Source organism: Hermetia illucens, chromosome 5 (genome assembly GCF_905115235.1).
Source record: "Hermetia illucens chromosome 5, iHerIll2.2.curated.20191125, whole genome shotgun sequence".
Taxonomy (NCBI): Eukaryota; Metazoa; Arthropoda; class Insecta; order Diptera; family Stratiomyidae; genus Hermetia; species Hermetia illucens.
In genome coordinates, this window is record NC_051853.1 from 5927857 (window position 1) to 5943354 (window position 15498).

Genomic DNA, 15498 nt, shown 5'->3' on the forward strand with positions numbered 1-15498 from the left:
TATCTGCATCTATGGATTCAGTTCGGGTGGTACACGCAATAGACCGTGATTCCTTGGAACGACAATCCTCAACACTTTTGTAGGTTTGCCTCAAACTGAATGAAAGAATGAATTAACCATTAATATTGCACGGTACAATTCTCCATGAAATGATTGAAAACGTAGCGAAAAGAGCATGGATTTTGGTCATAAACTTTCAGGTTTTTTAGATGACTCCGGAGTATCTGTTAGGTGAAGATTCCCAATTGCAGCCCGGAGCGCTGAGGAGATCTCACCTTCTCAAGTAGATACTTGACGACTACCCCACATCAGGCTTGAAAAGGGTTAAATTCGCGTTTTTCACGGTAGCAACTTCATCAGGTGTATCTTGAATGAAAAGCGGGTAAAGTTCGGCGAGTGGCCACTACTGTGCCACGCTGTATTGCGTCGGTTGGCTTTATCGGCGATAGTCAACAGGTAGAGTGCCGCGATCGCAGCTCATCAGTCTCAATTCAGGTGTTATGCAGTGTATCTGGCAAAATGACTGCCTCTCCTAGTAGTAGTCATCTGGCCTCAAATAGTGCAATCTGAGAGATACCCTCCCGAAAATGCAGTGATCGTGGTAATTGAGTCCTCTGGCCAAGATCAACGCTAATCGACTATCTGCAAAGTTTAATTGCGTCCGCGGTTGAGTTGATACCGAAGCAGTGATAGTGTCCGATGCAATTACCTGCGGTGCACCGAGCGTGTAATCAATTTAACTGGTACTATCGCCCCGAATGATATATTCATAGATTCATCTTGAATTTTTGAGGAAAATAATTAATATTAATAAAGCGATAGTAAATCTTCATTGAAAGTGAAAAGCGCTTGTTATATATGTGAAGTTTTCTCTCCAAAAAATGCTTTAATAAAATTCCAGTTTCATTGTTTTTTGTTTTGACCAGTAATTTTGCCTCCACCAAGACCCGGAGTCATTGTGAACTTTGTTAGTGACAAAATTTTTACAAAAATCGTAAAAAGAAAGAAATTCATAATTAGTGCAAGGCCAGCCGAGATACCCCTCGAGTGACTTGAGAAAGTCCGCGGATTTTAAGATATAATTAAACTTATAACACCTATCGTGGTGGCAGCGAGAGGTCTATTCGAAATCGAGGTAAGTGCATTTATGGAGACTTCGCATGCAAATTTTAACGCTCCATTGTGAGATTGCCAGTGAAATGATAATAGAAAGATTTTTTTATCTTTTTTTTTGTTGGTCGTGTTGATAATTTCGATGGTTTAGATGATCATCCGAACAATGGATGATGACAAAGCTCCTTTTATTGTCACATACTCAGCTCCCTATTGATGCGAAATTTCGGAAGATGCAATCTCGGATTTTACGAACATGACTGGAAAAGATGATCCGCGTTCGTTTCTATTGTAATGTTACGCAACCGAACTTAATGTTTGCTCGTTTCGCATAAACTCTTTCACAACACCACACAAAGCAATAAAAAAATTTATGAATTAAGCGATTTTTCCAGCTTTCTGCAAGATAAGCCATTATGGCAAGAACTCTTTGCCTTTCTATCTTTATTTGCTTCGAATTGGTCGTCGGCTTTAACACGGTAACTTTCAGATACTATTGAAGAAGCTGTCTCCCCAATCAAGTACCCCCGAAACTGGAACGCCCTGGTGACACTGGCTGGGTCCTGGGAAGCGACACTTTGGACATAGCGGGTTGTATCTAAACTCAGACCTCCTCCAAACAGTCTTCATACATATGTCAATTCCAGTAGACCAGAACAGGCCTATAAACTTGTTCTTTAGACTGCAGATTTTTTGAGATACATTGCACATTCACCTCCTTTCAAGGCTTTCGCTTTGTACGAAGTTACAATTCGATGAAACCGCCTTCCGTTAGCGATGGGCAAGCGGACGCTCAGTTTTAAGATAACTGTCAAAATCCTTGCATGAGCCTTAGGTGCGGTCTCACATCATCATCATCATCAACGGTGCAACAACTGATATCCGGTCTAGGCCTGCCTTAATAAGGAACTATAAACATTCCGGTTTCGCTCCGAGGTCTACCAATTTGATACCCCTAAAAGCTGCCTGGTGTTTTGGCTTACACCATCGTTTCATCTCAGGCAGGGTCTGCCTCGTCTTCCTTTTCTACCATAGATTTTTCGGGCTGGATCATCCTCATCCATACGGATTAAGTGAGCCGGATTTTATCCACAACCTGACGGTCATAGTATCGCTCATAGATTTCGTCGTTATGTAGGCTACGGGATCATCCATCCTCCTGTAGGGGGCTAAACATTCTTCAGAGGATTCTTCTCTCAAACGCGGCCAAGAGTTTGCAATTTTCCTTGCTAAGAACCCAAGTCTCCGAGGAATACATGAGGACTGGCAAGATCATTGCCTTGTACAGTAAGAGCTTTGACCCTATGGCAATCGGCAGATGCCGGATTTTACCTAATACTAGCACTAACTGCCAAGTATTTAGGCTCGGACCGGTATCCGGTCTAGGCCTGCCTTAATAAGGAACTCCAGACATCCCGGTTTTACGCCGAGGTCCACCAATTCGATATCCCTAAAAGCTGTCTGGCGTCCTGACCTACGCCATCGCTCCATCTTAGGCAGGGTCTGCCTCGTCTTCTTTTTCTACCATAGATATTGCCCTTATAGACTTTCCGGGTGGGATCATCCTCATCCATACGGATTAAGTGATCCGCCCACCGTAACCTATTGAACCGGATTTTATCCACAACCGGACGGTCATGGTATCGCTCATAGATTTCGTCGTTATGTAGTGTTTCGTTTGATGTTGTTGGTTGGTACGTTTTTGGTGCTTACGTTGCCACCATATATTTTGTCTTGCCTTCATTGATGTGCTGCCCAAGATCTCACCCCGATCGCCGCCTGCTCGATATGGACGAAGGTAGTTTGTACGTCTTGGGTGGTTTTTCCCATGATGTCGATATCGTCAGCATAGGCTAGTCAGGCCTAGTCAGTCTTATCAATTTCGTCGGGATACCGAATTCTCTCATGGCCGTGTACAGTTTTACCCTGGCCATGCTATCATAGGCGGCTTTAAAGTCGATGAATAGATGGTGCAACTGTTGTCCATATTCCAACAGTTTTTCCATCGCTTGCCGCAGAGAGAAAAGCTGATCTGTTGCTGATTTGCCTGGAGTGAAGCCCCTTTGATATGGACCAATGACGTTCTGGGCGTATGGGGCTATCCGGCCTAGCAAGATAGCGGAGAATATCTTATAGATGGTACTCAGCAACGTGATACCTCTGTAATTGCTGCCCAGCGTGATATTTGCCTTTTTAAGTTTTGAGACAGATAATACCTCTTTACCAGCCGTCAGGCATTGATTCGCTGTCCTTGACCTAAGTTGATGAGCCGCGGGGTGTAATTGGTCGTCTCCATATTTAACCAATTCGGCTATAATTCAATCGGCTACTGGCGACTTATAATTGTTAAGTCGATGAATTCCACGGACTGGTTCTTCTAACAGTATTTATCCGTTGTCTTCAGTTGGCGGGACCTCCAACTCGCCGATGCTTTGGTTGTTGAGCAGTTAATCAAAATGCTCAACACATCGCTTCAATAGGCCCATTCTGTCGGGAATCACATTTTCCTCTTTGTCTGGGCAGGATGACTTTTACTTTTCGAGTTCACAGATCTGTTGGTTCTCCAGGGCTTCCTTTTTCCGTCTGTGAAGTCGCTTTTTCGCTCGTTTCCACGAGTGCCCGCGTCCTTTAAGAATGGAACATTATTCGGTATGCAGCATTTTTCCGTTGCGTTGCCGGCTTACATTCATCGTCTAACCAGCCGGTCTAACTCCTGTTGCGGCTGGAGCCAAGTATGTTTGTGGCCGTATTTATGATAACCTTCTTGAGGTGATTATGAAGATCATTTGTTGATGTTTCATCTTCAGGATCTCTGTTGGCCGCTGTTATTGCGGCATTTTTTGCCCCCTTCAAAGCAGGTCTCATTTTTTGGCTGACTAAGAAACCTACTCTGAGCACATGGTTTACTGGATGGCGCAGTGGCTCTTCCCCAGGAAACCGGTCCCTATCCAGCGCATCTCTTGCAACCTTGTTGCATCTGCCTTATATTGAGACAGAGTACGGGATAATTGCTTAGCAGTATTCGGTCTGTGCAGGGAGCGCACGGTCCATGAGAAAATGCGCAAATCGTTATTCCGTTGTCGCTGCCAGGTTCGTGGTTGTGTAGCGAATTCAGTCCGAGGCTCCTCTTTTGGCTTCGTAACATGCTGTTCTCCCTGTAGGTTTGTCAGCCCTACCTAACCCTCTACCTGGAGGACCAGTTCGTACAATTTGTCCCGTTTTTAGGTGCGCGAGACTCACCTTCATCCTTCTCCGTCTGAAGCCTTTCGTTAAGAAAGATCCCCCAGCGGTCACCATATGGTGGTGGAGATAGGGTTTGGCAGTAGAGCTGTTAGTGTTGGTTCAACAGGCGTTTCCTAGGTTTTATGCTCCATCGTGGGTACCAATCCGTGTTTCGCCCTACTCATTTAATTGGTCACTGTTGGCACAAAACCTTATGAAAGGTGGTCCATTATATTCTCCCGGAGGACTGATTGTAGCCGTATGTAGGCATAGCGGGCTCAACTCCCCTGTATGGTTGAGTTGGTTAATACTTCGAATTGGAAGAGTTTATGGGCAAGGACATCGGTATGCTATCAGAAAGCAGCTCGAAGAGTGCGATAATAGTATAGATACGATCCACAAATATGTAGCTAAGCAGTCTTTACTGGCATGCTTGGAGCGAGTTGTTATCGTCCAGTTCGTCATGTCCATAAATATGGTCCTGCTAGTAACTTTAGCTTCGAAAGAGTCATTTTGGCTTTCAATGGTTTTACTCTGGTCTTGGCACAGAGCAGTGATTTAGCCATTCTACCAGTTGTGTCGGGTGTCTTACTGTATATTACTGCCGCATACCCCGATCCGGTGGCATCAAAGAATGTATTCCGTGCGATTCACAATGATGCCCTTTTTACATAACGATTTCATCGGAGAATTCAGGTGGATTCCTGGACTGGTAACTTCACCTCAAAATGTTTAAAATGTGCCAAATTTCATCCGAGGGGTCTTCATCTTAGACAAATACTTTGCATCTGAGTTTTCGCTGTAATTATCACCAATGCTATCAAATTTGGGGGCGTCATAAATCCCGGCAACATTTGATAAAAGGCATCTCTTAGCCAGCTTTCGTATTGGATCACTTTCGGATGGATGTCGTCCTTCGTAGGGTTTCATATGAGACCAATGGCGGTAGTCGTAGACTCTTCTACAAACTCGTGTAACTCCACTTCTTTGAATTTTTCTGGAATCTCGATCAAAAGGCAAGAATCATTCGAAGCGCAGGTTAAATACTCTTGATTTTAACAACTTCTTCATTTGTTTGATGTGAACTTTCAGCTTTTCGTAGTTCTTTCACAACAAAAGTGAACTCCACAATCAGCTGGCTGCAGCGGTGCTTTGACAAACGAAGAAGGCCCTCTAAAAGAAACAGTAATAAGCACATCCCCCTGAACTGCCATATCCCTATATGGTTTGTACAATATACGTTGAAAATCCTGATGACAAGGTGGACCCTCATCATCCGTAACATCTTTTCAATGCTAGACGAGGCCTTGATTTCATGTTTTCTCCACTTGAGCAGACCAGCAAATCATCGTGTACCCTACGTCCGGTATACAGCTTATCGTTCAGATAAATCGCAGTCGTTGTTACTGCAGTACCGTACAATCTGTCTAATCCTTCCAACTGTCTAAGCTTTCCAACTTATTAAGATAATACACGCCCCAATTTTCTCCAACATATGGGATAGTTTGTCGGATGTGTCGTCTATCAATATATTGCTGGAAGGCTCTATGACAAGAATTTTGAAGATCGGGATCTCCTAGGTTTTTGGACGGAAACTTACTGAGCTTCGTGGATTCCATGGTGCTTTCAATGTTCTCACAATATTCCAACCAGGATCTCCTTTTGGTAATCTTGGTGACCGGCTTGTACTTCTTCATGCATTCTTTGAATTTCTGTTAATATTTGAGCGTGTCGCAGATGTTGAAGATCCTCCTGGTCAGTTTCCTGAGAATTCATTCCACCAGGGTAGCAATGTGTTCTTGGCACGAGACTTTAATGGCGGTTTCGAATGCGTTTTCCAGAGCCCCGACCTTTGACCCTTGTTCGTCTGTCGTGCCAATCTTATCAATTTGCACACCGGAGAGTTTCTTCTTATCAACTTGACCAAACTTCTTCCAGTCAATCCCCATGGGGTCCATGAAAGATTTGGGGACTTTTGCGACGAAGTATGTACTGAAAAGTATCCAACCGTGGTCTGAAAAGGATCTCTGGTCAGACACTCTCCAATTTTCTACCCTAAGAATCCTATCGTCGGTTAGTAAGTTAATGATAAATTATTGGGAATAATTAAGACTTGCTTTGTCGTGTTAGCACTGATGATGGGAAATATCCCGAATATTAGTCTTTGGAAGCATAATAAATATCACTAGTGAATACAAAAAAGCAAATCTTAATTATTTCAAATAGTAAGGTGATATCAAGAGCATTCTCCCAACCGTCACAGTTCTCCGAGTTGGAAAAATGGAGGGTTTGGGGTACTACTCCTGTTACACACCGATAGATTTGTATTAATAATTAAGTCAAGGAATGACTCAGCCCTTTCGTTGATTTCCGAGCTTCCCCAAAGCGTATTTTGCATTGACGTCGCAGTCTGTCAACTGGTTGGCCTTCTTCGCTTCGGACGTCAAACGTTGCAGTTCTTTTGGCCGAGCTGATCGCTCTTGCTCTCCGCTCCTGCCTGCTCCAGTTTGATCACAACTAGGTCACTGAAACTCAGGTTCGGACACAGAAAAACGTGTAGACTCTTCCTCCCGAGGATACATATTTCCGGATCAGAATCTCTTGTGCTGTATGCTTTTATATCTTATCTTGTGGTGCTTGTCGTCCATGTGCATCTTCGGCAACCAGATGCGAGTGACCGGTCTCCTGGGGATCTCGTCTTAGGGGATGATCTTGGGCTGATTGCTGATCAGAGCGACACCCGAACCGAGAAAACTGGTCCTCTTTGCTATAACGTGGAAACCATGGACTACCTGAGAGGAATCGCAGCAAGGGGTGAAATCTGTGTGTTCTATTTTCGTCGTCCAGGAGCCTGGGGTCAAGACTGATCCACACCTCCGGCGCTAAGTTTGTCGCTAGCAGAATAACTTCGTTCGTGGCTCGTCGGCTGGTAGTTGCTGCTTACTTGTTTGCAGGCCTCCTTGCTCTTTGAAATCCTGCTCAGAATATGTATGACCTTCTAGGACTGACTCTTGAGCAGTGTACTTTCACTTCTTAGCTAGTTGTCAGTGCCCGACATTCCTATCAGCCCTTACTTTTGAGGGGCTCCCTGACTGTTTCGGGTTAAGAGAACTATGGCTGGTACTCGCCACACCTAGCACGACGGCAGTGGAGTTCAAGCTGGAAAGCACTAGTCCATCTGTCGCCTCGTTCCGGGAGGTCCGTGCGGTTTGTTTCAGTACAGTGGTTCTACGATTGGCACCGAATGTACTGCCTTCGACGGCTACTGTTTCCTGACTGGATGCCCCCCTTGTTCTCCGATGATGCGCCTAGAATCACCACTTCTTCTTCTATCGTTCGTTTTTTGTTTGTTTTTTATTTGAGTCCATGTCTTGGTTCTACGGTTAGTCCGGGAATAATGTCCTCCTGGATAGCGCGGCCACCAGGTCAAGGGTCTTATACGAAACTGAAGGTGCGCAAGTTATTCAGAGTTCGCATACCAGAGATCAAGTTCCCCATTGGCCATGCAGCCCTCCAGATAGGCATCTTTTAAAGGTAGAATATTCTTTTAAACATTTCATTTCACATTAACATTTATCTAATGTTAGTTGCGGTGATAATGGTTAAGGGAAAATGGGTACTTCCTGCTGAATGCAGCTTGCCATCTCTACCTCTGCAAAAGGTTGTCTTAGGAAAAAACATTTCATTTCCTGCACTCTATGTCCACGACTTTGGGTGTTACAATTCAGATTGACTTAAATTTAGCGCCAATGTATCTAAATACCAACTATCAAGTATCTCCTAAAATCTTGTTCAAAAAGACGTCGTTCATTCAGACCGATTAAGTAGAATGTGTTTCACGCCATTTTAGCGTAAAGGTCGAAAATTGGATTTCAAAACAGAGTTTACCATTCTCAAGGACTGATGAACAAAGATATCAGAATTGTTTATTAGCTTTCAACTGCACAATGTCTTTCTTGGATTAATTGCTCTATTCAAATTGGTTTTTGCAGCGAACAGGGTCGGCCAGAATTGGTATGAAATTGCTTAAGTTTATTGTTCACTCGTCAATAGTCGACAGCTCCTGTTAGAGGTAATTTGCATGCAATAAACTCCCATTACTTTTATACAGTGCAGTCTTGCATGGCTGCGGAGCAATCATAGCTAACACTACATCAGTCATGCACGTTTAGATATAAGAACGGTGAGCCTTGGTGAAGGAAACGCAGAAGAAGCTGGAAAATTTCACCCCGTCTGAGCGGGTTTTCGATGGACAGTCGGCATGAAAATTGGGGTTACATTTTTCAAATAGCTTCAGAATTTAGTGCTGAAAATTAGATAGTTTTTCGACTATAGTCAAAAGATACAAATTTAATATGATTTTTTTGGCTCTTTCGGAGAATTCCAGAAGAAAACTAGGGTTCGTCATCAACGTAATGATTCTATGCATGCCAGCAATCTTACAATCTTTGTCACCTTTGAAAAGGGGTCGCAATTGAGATTCACCTTTCAGCAAAATTACAGAGCTTCGTGCAAAAAGTAAATTTCCGCTCATAAGAATGTCCTTAGAAACTTACTAGACATGCAGGTTACCAGCAGATGAGAGTATCTATGTTACCTGTCTGCCTATTCAACACTTCATTTTCACATTAAACTGTTCGTGAAAATAATCGTTGCGTCTGAATTCCAAGTTACATCATCTTTCAATTTCATCCGTTGCATGGTTCAGCGAATCTTGGTGAATGAGTGAGTCTTTTCGTGAAGATGATGATACCGGGAAAGAGCTGTTATACAATACAGCAGAGTCGGCTCGAGATAAAGTCTGAAGGTATGACTGCAATATGAAGTGGTGCTTCTTTTACAAATGTTCACAGTCAGCAGAAGAGGAGCAGAAAAACTCTAAAAGGTCGTTATATGTTTAGATTTTGATTAAATGGCGTTTTCTCGTTCAGGTCAGTCAACTTTTAGTCGGTTGCCATTAGCACTGATGTGCGTTCATCTGAATAATTTTGAATGATGGCTAATTATCCTGGGATGACAAAATATTGTATAGTATAGCGTGAAGCTTCTTCTGGAAGGGATTCTGGAGCAGGAGAGAAGCAATAGGGACGTTATTTCATATTGACTGATATCTTACACGGCAAGGATACTTAGGCTCCCTGGCAGTTCCGGGCACATTCTACTTAGGGACAAGCTTCGAGGGTCCGCTCAACTGCCTCGTAGAAGGTATCCTTCTCCGACTATGCAGTCTCCTCTTTTTTTTTTTGTGCGTACACAGAGGTGGAAAATCTTAGAAAGACACGTCCGCCAGCCGGCGCGTATGGGATTCACACCCATTAAACACCACCCCCGGTCTCTCCAGCCCCAGCCCCGCAGGACCACCATTGAGGTATTACTTCGCGGGGTAGGTTTGCTCTTAGGCACTCATCTTTCTCCTATTTGCAGCTTTCCTCCTTCTTTGTTCCTTCAGCAACTCCTCCTGCATTTGGATGATTGCGAAGCCAACCGCAAGCCACTTCTCCTCGGACTCCAGCATCTCAGTAACCAAGCTCTCCGGGGTCCCGCTCCTGCCCAGCACTTGGTTTAAGCTCCTTCTCTCCATCGCAAATCGTGGGCAGTGAAACATCACATGCTCTGGATCCTCCGGTATGCCATCGCATCTGGGACTGTTCGGAGAATCATCCAACCCAAAGCGGTGCAGATACTTCCTGTAGCAACCACCGTGTCCCGTGAGGAACTGGGTAATGTGGTAGTCGGTCTCCCCATGTTTTCGCTCAAGCCACACCCTAATGTTTGGAATGACCCTGTGCGTCCACCGACCTTTCGTAGACTCGTCCCATCTGCGTTGCCAGAGATCATGCGACTCTGACCTTGCCGCATTTCTACGCTGCACTGCTTGCATTGTACAGGACACTCATTTCTTTGGCCAGAATGTCAACCGGGATCATGCCTGCCACCACCAATACTGCCTCATCTGATGTGGTTCTAAAAGCACTGCAAATCCTCAAAACCATCCGCCGGTAAACCGAGTTCACCTGCTTCCGTCTCAGAGAGTTTGCAAGCGCCTCTGCCCACACAGGCGACGAGTAGAGCAGGATGGAGTGCACCACTCCGGCTAGCACCAACCTCCGGCAATGCTTCGGTCTACCAATATTTGGCAACATTTTTGCAAGTGCCGTGGTGGCACTGGCTGCCTTTTGGCATGCATACTCTAGGTGTTCCCTAAAACTCAATTTGGTGTCAATTATTACCCCCAGGTATTTAATAGCCGGCTTTGATACGACCGTATGTCCACCGACCTCCACTTTTACAGTGTTATTTTTTCTGCGGTTCGTTATTAAGACCGCTTCCGTTTTCGCGTCCGCCAAGGTCAGCCCGGCCTTTTCTAGCCAGGAATTTACCGCTCTCACTGTTTCCGTTGCGTAAACCTCTACATCTTCTGGGTGTTTTGCAGCAACAACCACAGCTAGGTCATCAGCGAAGCCGATAATCGTAGTCCCCTCTGGGACGGGAAGAGCAAGCACCCCATTATACATGATATTCCACAACAGGGGACCAAGTACCGATCCCTGTGGTACCCCGGCCGTGACAATGTATTCTTTGGAACCCTCATCCGTCCCGTACCAGAGACTCCTCTCTGAGAGGTAGTTTTTCACCAAATTCGCTAAGTATCCGGGGACACCTATTTCAGCCAACGCCCCTTTAATTCTATTCCAGTTGGCCGAGTTGAATGCGTTTTTGACATCCAACGCCACCACGGCACAGCAGCCGCCAGAAATCAGTGCACCTTTCGCCAGGTTTACCACCATGTTAATTGCGTCCACCGTAGAGTGGGTGCGTCGGAAACCAAACTGGCGTTCCATGCTGGCTTCGACGATGGGCAGGAGTCTGTTGTAGATGACTCTTTCCATCGTCTTCCCCATTGTATCCAATAGGCAGATAGGACGATACGACGCTGGGTTTCCAGGTGGCTTGCCAGGCTTCGGAAGCAACACTAATTTTTGCTTTTCCACTGGGCGGGGAATATTCCTTCTTTTAGGCACGCCTCCAAGGTGTTGGCGAAAAGGTCGGGCCTAGTCTTCACTGCCAGTTTCAAAGCTCGGTTGGGGATGCCATCCAAACCTGGGGCCTTGTTGTTATCGAACCTACCACATATTTCCCGCAGCTCCTCCACAGTTACAGGCGGTATTATGCCGTCATTTAGCTGGACATTTTGTCTTCCCTATTTTCGGACAGGTCACCTGGGGTGATTTCCGCAGTCTCCTCTGTAGGGCAGTGAACGTTATATTTCTAAATTTGCCTCGCAAACCCAGAATGCATAGCCGTTTGCTTATATTTTCAAGGCCGATAATAGCAGGTTTCAGACTAGGAAACTTATTCCGAAGTCACTCTTCTCCAGGTAGCCGGTGCCTGTCCAACGCATCTCCTGCAATGCTGTTATATCAGCCCTATATTGGCAGTGGGTATCGGCTAGCTGCTTGGCAGCACCATCTCTGTACAGGAAGCGCACGTTCCATGAAAAAAGGCGAAAATCGTTATTCCGTTGTCGTTGCTGGGTTCGCCGTTGGGTGGTCAATCCAGTCCGAGGCTCCTTTTGGGGTTTCATAATAGGAAGGTTTTTCGTGTAGAGTTGTCAATCCTGTCCAACCCCCAACCTGCCAGACCAGTTGAAACAATTTGTCCCGTTTTTAGGCGCGGAAGACTCGCCTTCAGCCTTCTCCGTCTGCAGCTTCTCGTTAAGAGAGAGCTCCGCTGTGGTGAAGATAGGTTGCGGTAGTAGAGCTGTTGGTGTTGATTCAGCAGGTGTTTCCGAGTTTTATGCTGCATTGAGGGTACCAATCCACGTTTCGCCCTAGGAACTATACTATCTTTGACCACTAAACAGCTAGAGATCATCTGCGTATAGCAAGCGAGGACAAGTGAGGGTAGAGAGGAGGTCGTTAATAAAATTAAAGGAGATACTAGAATGGATCCGCTGCAGAATCGGAAGGAGAGGTAGGAGGCAAGTCATGTAATAAGTGATAGAGGAATGTTGAAAGCGGCGACTGCGGACAACAGAATCTCGTGGCTAACAGAATCGAAGGCCTTAGAAAAGTCCGTGGACTTCCTGCCGAGAGTTGGGGCATTTCGCCACAAAGTTGGTGACGTTTTATGAAGCCGTGCGGCTACTTAGCTATAAGGTAGCCGAAGTCATTGACGTACCTCTCGAGCGTAATAGGGCGGTAATTTTCGAGAAGAATATGGTCAACGCCTTTGTGTATGAGAACGCAGGCTGGGAAAATGACATTCTTCGAGGGTCTTATTGAAAATAATGCGGGAAGAAAGGGAGATGAACTTAGAGGTTTTAATCCGGAAGATCATCGGGGCCCGGTCCGACATTGCATCAAGGTTGTCAATGAGGTACTCCACCAAAGAGGGAGTGGGGAAAGGCGTGGTAGGAGAGAAGGAAGCTATACTCAGAGGGAGAAAAGAGTTATGCACCGAGGAGAAGTAACTGCAAAGTAAATCTCAGGATAGCTAAGGAGAGGTAACAGTAGAGCCAGAGAATTTGATCAAAGTGGAAGGGACTCGAAGGCATTGCGGGCTTCAAGTTACCACGAGCCAATTCTTCAACACTGATCTGATCTAGATAATCCTTCATAAACTTAACTATCAGAGACTTAACTGAAATTCGCGGAGCGCTGCTCGGCTTCCGATGGATAAAAATGTTTCCTCCCAGCTTGTTTCAGACGAAGTTTTTTGTGGATTTCAGTGGTGAATCATAATGGATAGCAGCTCAGGGATTTGTGGGAGAAGGGAAGTCAGACAGAAAGGAATAAGAGGAGAGGAGGGCTTGGTCGCAGGCGTGGCGAGGCCGAACTCCAGAGCGGGATAATGGGTATCAGGAGCAACATAAAGAGAGATTGAGAAAGGACCCGTTCAGGCATGTTGGAGAGGCTGATGTCTGGTGCACCGCGGCGGAAGGCATTGATAATCCGATTGAAATGTGAGTTAACTGCTATTCGAAGAGCTTCTAAAATGAACAGCAGCCTCTCTTGATGGCAACAAGGTTGCAAGTTAAGCTTCAAAAGATGTTCAATGACATTAAGTTTTTCACGAATAGCTGGCGGATGAAAATCAATGCCCAAAAGTGTGGAACGATTCTGTTTCGAAATTCGTTAGCGTACCTCAGTCGGATTTGAAAAGGAATCGAAAAGATTACCACATTGTCGGGAACGAGGATAGTTCTGAGCGCTTCCCTCATAGGAAGTGCGTTAATTACCTAGGTGTGCGTCTTGACGAAGGTCTTCATTTTAACGAGCATGTTAAAGTTGCGCTAGAAAGCACTCGCATGGCATTCATGTCTCTTCGTCTCTATGCCTCTTTTATACTCCACATCTTAGCCGAAAGGTTAAAATCATTTGCTACCTTCCTCTGGTTAGACCAGTACTCACCTACGGGTGTCCTATTTGGTTTAACTTGAGCACTAGCCAAATGGAGAAAATAGGGATCCTTGAGAGGGAATGTCTGTGCGCTTGCACGGGGCTTCACAGGACTGCTGTGTCAAATTATGAACATTATGTAGCTAATGAGGCGATGTATGCAGCTGCTACTGTACCGAGAATCGACACGGTTATCTTTAGATTGATTCGGAATCACATAGTGCGATCCGCTTCCCATGGTGAGAACCCTTAGGTTTGGCAGCCGTTCTACCCAGATGACGGGAATTTTGAGTAAACTCTCACGACAGGCTTCATTCCTCTCGAAGCTTTTGTGCATCTGGATAGGAACCGTTTAGTCACATGTTTTTGTATTAGCCTTGGGTATGTATGTGGTGGGCGAGAAGCTACAGCTTCTGAGCACTCAGGCCGTGTTGGCCCATTGTTTTCGCCACCCCCACCTAAAGGAGTGTCAGTTCGAGCACCAAACGAGCCTCTTATATTCATGTTGTCAGACTGTTCGCCCGCAATAGTCAGATTGAATTCTAGGTATCGATGATTTGACAGTGAGACCCCGTCTAACACCCGCCAGTGTGTAATCAACTCTAACACTTTTGAGGTACAGATTGTTAGGTCAATTAACTTATGTCAGTCAGTCAGTGAATGACCATAGGAAACATCCACACTGTTGGTTCAGAATGAGAGAATTATAGGAAACTGATCCTGGCATTCCTATGCTCTATATATCTCCAACGATTGAGGGAATTCTAATCTCATTAGTGTTTTCGGTAACTCAAGCGAAAGAATATTGAGGTAAGTTTTGGCAACATGCTAGATATGCTCAGTGGATTACCAGCAGAACCACTGTCATCCTGGGCTGAATTTTGCGAATATTACCGATGAGGAAGTTCGACGAGCCATTAACTGATCGAAGAAATTGAGGCATCCGGTTTGGAACAGGTACAGAATTCCTGGTACAAGAACATTCACCAGTTTACCGTTACATTTATTTGAGAAAATATCCTGATAATATTGGAAAACAACAAGCCAAGGTGGAACAGCATATAACGAGGGCTGTGTGGCCAATGGGGAGCTTGGTCTCTGATATGCGAACTCTGAATACCTTGGGCACCTTCACTTTCAGATAAGACCCTTACCCTGGTAGTCGGGCTAGGCAGGGGGAACATTCTTCCCGGACTACTCCTGGGTCTTATTTTAAAAATAAAAAAACCGTCGATAGAAGAAGAGGGGATGATGCTAGGCGCATCATTGGAGGACAAGCTGCTGGCATCCAGCCAGGAGACAGCAGCCGTCAAGAGCAGTACACTCCGTGCCAACCGTAGCACCGCTCTGCTGAAACCAACCGCAGGAAGCCACCGCAAGGACCTCCTGGAGCGAGGTGCAGACAGACTAGTGGTCCCCAGCCTGGAATCCTCTGCCGTCAAACTGGGTGTAGCGAGTACCAGACATAATACCCCTAACCCGAAACCCTCGACGTCGAGGGATCCCTAAAAATTGAAAACCGACAAGAATGTTGGTCACCGGAAACCGACTAAGAAGCAACAGTCCACTGGTGTCCTGCTCAAGAGCTAGTAGTTGAAGGCCATGCATGTCCTCAGCAAGATTGCTAAGAATAAGGAGGCCGTTACTGTTGACAAGCGGGATGAAAAAGATATCGCTAAACACCACGCGATTGTTGGGGAATACAACAGCAAACGACTGGCACACGAGCAGAAGGTGAAGCCCATCGCTCTGAATCGCAATC

The 15498-nt window shown here is 45.5% G+C and overlaps 1 protein-coding gene across 2 annotated transcripts in view; it reads left to right on the plus strand.

Moving 5' to 3' along the window:
* The first annotated feature begins 430 nt into the window (after positions 1–430).
* Positions 431–15498, plus strand: part of LOC119657990 — a 132628-nt gene continuing 117560 nt past the window's right edge. For both annotated transcript variants that reach the window (XM_038065207.1, XM_038065208.1), the window contains exon 1: positions 431–1135. The gene's annotated coding sequence lies outside the window, so the exon portion shown is untranslated. The remainder of the gene's footprint in view (positions 1136–15498) is intronic.